The following is an 8,078-nucleotide window of genomic DNA, read 5'->3' as shown; positions in this document are numbered from 1 at the left end:
TTTAAGTGGTCTACTTCCATCATTAATCCAGGTCCAAGCCTGGATGAAAGTGTGTTTGAGCTTTTGGCTGAGAAAAAGCTCATGTTAGGTACTCGCCATGACAGATCAAACTGAATGGTTAAGGGGTGATATGATAGCCATGTTCAAATATATAAAAGGATGTCACATAGAGGAGGGAGAAAGGTTGTTTTCTGCTGCTCCAGAGAAGCGGACACGGAGCAATGGATCCAAACTACAAGAAAGAAGATTCCACCTAAACATTAAGAAGAACTTCCTGACAGTAAGAGCTGTTCGACAGTGGAATTTGCTGCCAAGGAGTGTGGTGGAGTCTCCTTCTTTGGAGGTCTTTAAGCAGAGGCTTGACAACCATATGTCAGGAGTGCTCTGATGGTGTTTCCTGCTTGGCAGGGGGTTGGACTCAATGGCCCTTGTGGTCTCTTCCAACTCTATGAGTCAATGAATGTAATGGATTCTCCTGTAGTAAAGCCTGTAACTATCATTTGCAGCTACTGCTAGCAAACTGTCCCGCCTCCTAAAAAGGAAGAATGTTGAATCAAAAACATACTTGAGTTTACAGCTGGGGTGGATTCAACCTAAGATGACAACAAGAATCAGTATGCTTGGCAGAACTTGGAGGCATAGGTTCAAATCCATGAACCCCCATGAAACTTTCACCAGTAACCACCCTTCATTTGATTTTTTTAAGCAGAGGTTGGAAGGCCACCTGTCCTGATGCTTTAGTGGAAGATTCCTGAATTGCAGTGGGTTGGACTAGATGACCCTTGGGGTCACTTCCAACTTTGATTCTACCATCACTCTTACAGGTTTGCAATTTTCATCCCTTTTCCCATCTTCAGTCAACAGCACAATGAGCAGTGAGGGCCTCAAGTATAGATGTCCTTTTCTTGATCACACAGCTGACTTTGTCTCCCTAAACATCTGCTTGATTGTAGAGGATCTAAAGTAAGAATAAATGTTTTCATAATTTTAGGACATTTGACATTTATCCACTGAACTTAAACTATCAAATGCATCTTTGTGAAGTCATCTCTGTAAAGCACCCAACAAATAAGAACTAATTTTAAATCTTCCCAGAATACCCAAAGATTTGTGTATTATCACAGAATCATCCAACCTCTCCTTAAAAACCTCCAAGGAAGGCACTAGCTGTTGACATTCAAGAGCAGGCTAGTTAGACTTGGGCGAACTGAGCAGGCATCAGGATACATAATAGGAGCTTGAAGGGATAGCTGCAGAATCTGGGTAGGCTCGCACAATTTGGCTGAGCTTGCCCCAAGAAATGCCTCCACCTTTGTAGTACTTCTGAAGTAGTAAACAAAACAGGAGGGAGGCATCAGGTTCATGACAGGCTCCCTGTTGTTACTGGAAGGATCAATGAAGTGCTGAAGCAGCTGCTGCTTTAGAAAAGGCAAATTTGCAGTGTGCTTTGGTGGCAGCAGGGACACGGGTGGTGCTGTGGGTTAAACCACAGAGCCTAGGACTTGCCGATAAGAAGGTTGGCAGTTCAAATGCCCATAACGGGGTGAGCTCCCTTTGCTCGGTCCCAGCTCCTGCCAACCTAGCGGTTTGAAAGCCCGTCAAAGTGCAAGCGGGAAGGTAAACGGTGTTTCCATGCACTGCTCTGGTTCGCCAGAAGCAGCTTAGTCATGCTGGCCACATGACCAGGAAGCTGTACGCTGGCTCCCTTGGCCAATAAAGCGAGATGAGCGCCGCAACCCCTGAGTCGGCCATGACTGGACCTAATGGTCAGGGGTTCCCTTTACCTTTGTGGTGGCAGCAAGCCTTATTCCAAGCAGTGAGATTGGGTGTATCACAGCAACCATGTTTGAGACAGCCACCAAAGCAGGCCTCACAGATGACCAGAGTTGTTCTAGAGAACAAGGCAGCTCCCATTAAGCTGTTAAAAACAAGTGTGGCTGCTGCCAAGTCAGCACACACACTTGAGACTCATGAAACACACAGTATTAGTCATAAGGACTGAAGTAAAAAGCAGAGGCTTAAAAAAATCAGCTGCAGGAAATGGACGGGATATTCAGTGGCCCTACTTCCTTGAATTTGTGTGCATTTCCTCCCTTGAACGCTAGGTAGCCACAATAGCCCCTTTGATGGACCATCATCCACTAACAATGTTCCAACCATTAAGTTCAATAACCTGAACAATCTTAATTGGCATAATTTATTATTAAAAACTGAAATCATTTTAACTTAGGTCCGAATTTCTACCTGATTTCTATGCAGTGTTTATATGTGTCAGGGGTTCAGGAGCAGAGACACAGGAGGGGGAGCAAATGGAGAGCGAGGAGGAGGAATCCGAGTGGGATGGAGGCAGTGACAGTGGCCAGAGTCATTCCACGAGCCTCTCCAGCGAATCGGAAGATTCACAGAAGGGAGCGCCGATGGCCAGGGCAAGGGGGGCTCCAGGGGGAAAACCCCAGGAGGAAGGGGCCAGCGGGGACTCCCTGAGCAGCAGTTGGAAATCAGGACCAGCTTCCCCACCAGAGCGCAGTAGGGAGGGGGAGTCCCAGGAATCGGGACCAGTGTTCTCACCACCAGCGAGAGGAGATGAGTCAGGTTTGACCACGCCTCCATCGGAGAGCGGGGAAACGGTCAGGAGGAAGGTTACCGGCTGGGCGCGCGCGCCAAGTTCAAATGTACAGGCGAGCGGCACAGCAGGGAGCCCGGATAGGGAGCCAGGTCCTAAAGCCCGCCGGAAGGAAGGGCAAGACTCAGGGGGGTCAGCATCAGAAGAGTCCAGGAAGGAGGAAACCCCAGGGGGCAGAAGGACCCAGAGGAGGAAGGAACAGCGCAGGAGGTGGAGCCGGGCTAGGATCTTGAACTGGTGCGGAAGGGATAGTGACTCAGAGGGGACTTCGCCGATCTAGAGTCTAGACGTAGGGCTGCGTGCTCTGGGGTTTGAAATGGAAACTAAACTTCAATAAAGACTTTTGTACATTACATCAACCGGGCGTTGGTCCTCTGTGAGCTGGGACCTAGAGGCAGTCCTGACAGTAAGTCCCCTCTCACTTTTACAACCTCGCGACGTGAGGGAACGCAGCGAGGGGCGAAGATTGGTGCTTCGCGAGCTCACGAATACCAGGCAAAATGACTACCAAAGAGCAAATAGCAAGCCTGCAAAATGCAGTGACACGACTGACCGCAGAAGTTTTGGCATCCAAAAAGAAGGAAGAGGAAGCAGCTGCTGCCTGCCAGGATCTGCGAACCAGGTTAGACGTGTTGACTACACAGGGGCTACCGGCACCCAGACCAGAGGGCATTGGGCTGGGGAAGAGAGGAGGGAGCCTTGTGTCTCATTTCGATGGGAACCTGCAGCAGTATCCTAACTTCAGAGCAGACGTGATTTATGCACTACAGTTGCTGGAGAAGGACTTTAGAAGGGAGGAGGAGAAAGTGGGCTTTATAGTATCTCATCTCCATGGAGAAGCTAAAGCATGGCTGCGCAATCTTTGGAGAGATAAGGATCCAGCCCTCCAAAATGCGGCTGCCTTCATTAAAGCAATGGATGCGTGTTTTTTGTCAGAGATTGATGTGGATATCGCCAGGAGGGAGGTTCACGGACTAAGACAAGGCAGAGCCACTGTAAGACAATATCACTCCCGCTTTTTTGCACTGGTGAACGCGCTGGGGTGGGAGAGAGAGTCAGCTGTCGTCAGAGACCTGTTCTGGGAGGGGCTGAACGGAGCTGTGAAAGACGAAATTGCAAGGGGGGAGAGACCCCAGACCACCAGAGACGTGGTGGAGAGGGCGCTCACGATTGGAGTGCGGCTGGAAGAACGCCCTTGGGGCAAGGAGGAAGGGCGTTGGGGACGCACGCCAGCAAGAGCACCGCCCCCCTTTCCCAAGGAAGCGGCGCGCGCTCAATCCATGCCTCCGCTGGGAGGAGGTGAGGAGCCGATGGAGATAGGTGGTGCCAAGGCTCAGTCAGCACCCAGAGCCCTAACGCCGGGAGCAGTCAAAATGAAGCCTCCTAGAGGGAACAGGAAGTGCTACATCTGCGACAGTGCTCAGCACATGGCGAAAGAGTGTCCCCAGAGGATTCACAAGCACACTGCAGCCTCAGCGACAGTAACAGGAGCAGTTCAGCAGAGTGAATCACAGCAGGGAAACGACAATGTCTGGCTGGAATCGGAGGCACTGGGGCCCAGCCAGACAAGTCAGTGAAGCAGTCCCCAGGAATATTGCAGCCCACGGACCCCCTCCCACCCAAACCAGTGGTGCAGCTCACCGCATCCCTTCAACTTCCCAATGGGCTCACCATGGAAGTCCCCATTACCATTGATTCTGGAAGCAATGCAGATTTTATAGGCGTGGATTTCATCCAGCAACATAGCATAGCGCTTCTGCCAGCGGCAGTGCCCCTGAACGTCGTCACGGTGGACGGCAGAGAACTACTGGGAGGACAGGTGCTGCAGCCGACGCCGCCAATGGTGATGCGAATTGGCAATCACCGCGAAGTCATCAGCTTCAACGTCACCCGCCTGTCAGACACGCCCATTGTGTTGGGCATGAGTTGGCTGGACAGGCACAGCCCGGCATTGGCATGGTACCAGCGTCAACTGACCTTCTGCTCCTCCTACTGCGCAGAACACTGCATCCTAGCTAACCAGGAAGATGAGGGGCGTGAGGAAGGACCACAGCTGAACTTGGGCATGTTGCAAGCTGTACCCAACAAGTACAAAGAGTTTTTGGAGGTCTTCTGCGAGAAGGAAGCGGACAAGCTGCCTCCCCACAGACCCTACGACTGCAAGATTGACCTCCTGCCGGGGGCGACGCTGCCAACGGGGAAACTGTATTCCATGTCTGAAGATGAACTGCAGGAACTCAGGGAGTTCATAGATCACAACTTGAAGCGGGGTTTCATCCGAGAGTCCAAGGCGGTAGGGGGCAGTCCCGTGTTTTTTGTGAAGAAGCGGGACACGCCCCAGAAGAGGCTGGTGGTTGATTACCGCGTCTTAAATGCAAAAACTAAGCCCTCAGCCTTCCCTATGCCCAAGATCGATGACCTGCTGGCAACGGTGAGGAAGGGTCGCATCTTTACCAAGTTGGATCTGCGCGGAGCGTACAATCTCATTCGCGTGCGGGAAGGCGACGAGTGGAAAACGGCCATGTTTACGCCGCTGGGCACCTATGAATACAGAGTTATGCCTTTTGGATTACAAAATGGTTCCCACTGTTTTCAGGCCTTCATGCACCATGTCTTGGCGGGTCTTCTCTACAAGAAGTGCGTCTGCTTCCTGGACGACATCCTGATCTTCTCGGAGTCGCAGGAGGCTCACAAAAGAGATGTCAAGGAAGTCCTGCCGCGGCTGCGGGAGCACAGGCTTTACGCCAAGCTGGAGAAGTGCCAGTTCGACAGGACGGAGGTGGATTTCCTGGGCTACAAGCTGTCTGACAAGGGACTCGCCATGGACAGCGCCAAGGTACATTCAGTGCTGGACTGGAAAAGCCCGCGAAATCGGAAGGAAGTCCAGAGGTTTGTCGGCTTTGCCAACTTTTATCGCAAATTCATCAAGGGTTTCGCTATGCAGACAGCGGCCATCACCGACACCCTCAGTTCCAAGAAGAAGAAGTTCATCTGGATGGAGCAGGCGGAGCAGTCCTTTCAGAAGCTCAAGCGTCTCTTCGCGTCCAAAGAACACCTGCTACACGTGAACCCCAGCAGGCCCATGAGAGTGGAGACAGACACCTCAGACAGGGCCGTGGGGGCCGTCCTGTTGCAGCAAGACCACCAGGGGGACTGGAGGCCGTGCGCTTTCTACTCCAGAAAACTCAGCAAGTCGGAGCAGAACTACACCATCTGGGACAGGGAGTTGCTGGCCATACATGCAGCCTTCAAGGCGTGGCGGCACTTCCTCGTCGGAGCCAAACACACGGTGCAGGTCCGCACGGACCATAAGAACTTGGAGTACTGGCGCACGGCGAGGTTCCTGAACCAGAGACATATCCGCTGGGCGGAGTTCTTTGCAGATTTCGACTTCAGGATAGAATACATCCCAGGAAACAACAACATCATGGCGGACGCGCTGTCCAGGAAACCGCAGTATCTGGAGGAAGAGGCGCCGGCCAAGCACATTTTCGCACCAAAGGCGTGGGCATGCGCTTCAGCCACGGTGGACCTGGACGTGGTACGTCGCGCGCTGCAGACGGACTCCTTCGCTCGAGCCAAGATGGAGGAGGTGCGCAGCGGCACGGCGAGGGACGAAGACTTCCAAATACGCGACGGCCTGCTCATCCGCAAAGGGGCCCTCTACGTACCGGGAGACGACCTCCGCGCGAAAGTACTGCAACAGCTCCACGACGCGCCCAGCGCGGGGCACTTCGGCAAAGAGAAGACGGTGGACTTGGTAGCCAGAGACTTTTGGTGGCCCAAGATGCGGGGGGACATCGCGAACTACGTCAATAGGTGCGACACCTGCCAAAGGGCCAAGCCAGTACACAGGCCGCCGGCGGGCCTGTTGGAACCGCTAGAGACACCGTTCGAACCGTGGGAGAGGGTGGCCCTGGACTGTCACAGATCTGCCCAGTTCGAGAGGCAAGACAGCAGTACTCGTGGTAGTAGACTTGTTCACCAAGATGGCCCACTTCATTCCTTGCGCGAAGGTGGCCACGGCGGAGCAGACCGCTAAGCTGTTCATAGACCACGTGTTCAAGGTGCACGGCCTGCCACGGTCTATCTTATCCGACCGGGGGCGCCAGTTCATCTCCAACTTCTGGCAGAAGATAATGGGCATCCTGAACGTCAAGGTCAGCCTGGCGTCGGCGAGACACCCGCAGACTAACGGACAGGCGGAGAGGGTCAACGCCATCATGCAGCAGTACCTGAGATGCTACGCGAACCAGCAGCCCTCGACCTGGGTGGACTACCTGCCGCTGGCCGAGTTTGCCTACAACAACACGAAGCACGTGTCCACAGGGGTGACACCGTTTTTCGCCAACAATGGGCGGCATCCCAGAACCTTCCCGGGTTTGGAGAAAGTGAGGAAGGGGGAGCCGCAGGGAGCAGAGGCCGTGGCAGCGGAGTTGCAGGAGGTCCACGAGCAGCTCAGGAGGCAGTTAGAGCTAGCAAAACAGGCTTACAAAGTGCAGGCAGACCGACACAGGAGAGTTGGGGAGGACATCCGGGTGGGAGACTGGGTCTGGTTAGCAGCCCAGGCAGTTCCGGCCAGATCGTTGGCCAAGAAGAAGCTCGGACACAAGCAGCTAGGGCCTTACCAAGTCGAGGCGCAGATCAACCCAGTGGCCTTCCGGTTGACACTCCCGGAGGGGTCCAGAATGCACCCGGTCTTTCATAGATCAGTGCTCACGCCCTACAAGGCACCTCACCGGTTTCAGGCGCCAGGGACAGCACCGAGCCCGCTCAGGGAAGCGCCCACGAAGGGGGGGGTCGCCGAGAGGGGGGCCACTTAATGAAGCCACAGAGATTTTAGACTCAAGGTGGGGGGAGGAAGGGATTGAATATCTCCTCGCCACAGAGGACACCCCGGCCAGCGCCAACAGGTGGGTGCCGGATTATGCATTAGAGGAACAGTGGCTCAAGGAAGAATTCCATACACTTTTCCCGCACAAGCCCATGCCAGCGGACTTTTTCGACGACTGTCTGTTCACACCCACACTCTCAGCCAGCACTTTCCAGGGTTTTTCTTCAGCTGAGGAATCGGCCCCGGGAGGCAGTTCCCCAGAGGGATCGCTCTCAGGGTTTGGCACGGGGGGATCTTATTGGTGGGAGGACCAACCCGAAGTGGGCCGGCGCAGAGACCTGCCGAAGGGACCCTGGGACGTGGTGTCACCTCAGGTGACAGGGGGAGAGGGGGTCTTGGGTGATTTGGGGGCGGCCTCGGATTTCGAACACACCGCCCGGGAGATGGAAGCAGAGATCGCCGTCGACGAGCCCATGGAGGACTTCCCGGACTTATCCCGATGGCTGCACGCCTCGGGGGACGAACTGTATCCTGAACTCACCCCCACAACACTGGAGCACCTGGAACCTGCACCTGAAGCGGGGGAGGGGGGAAGGGGGGCTTCGAGGGGGGGATGGATGT

The sequence above is a fragment of the Podarcis gaigeae genome, assembly GCF_964106915.1.
Source record: "Podarcis gaigeae genome assembly, chromosome: 12".
Classification (NCBI taxonomy): Eukaryota; Metazoa; Chordata; class Lepidosauria; order Squamata; family Lacertidae; genus Podarcis; species Podarcis gaigeae.
The sequence above is the reverse complement of the archived record's forward strand: the minus strand, read 5'-3'. Positions refer to the sequence as shown.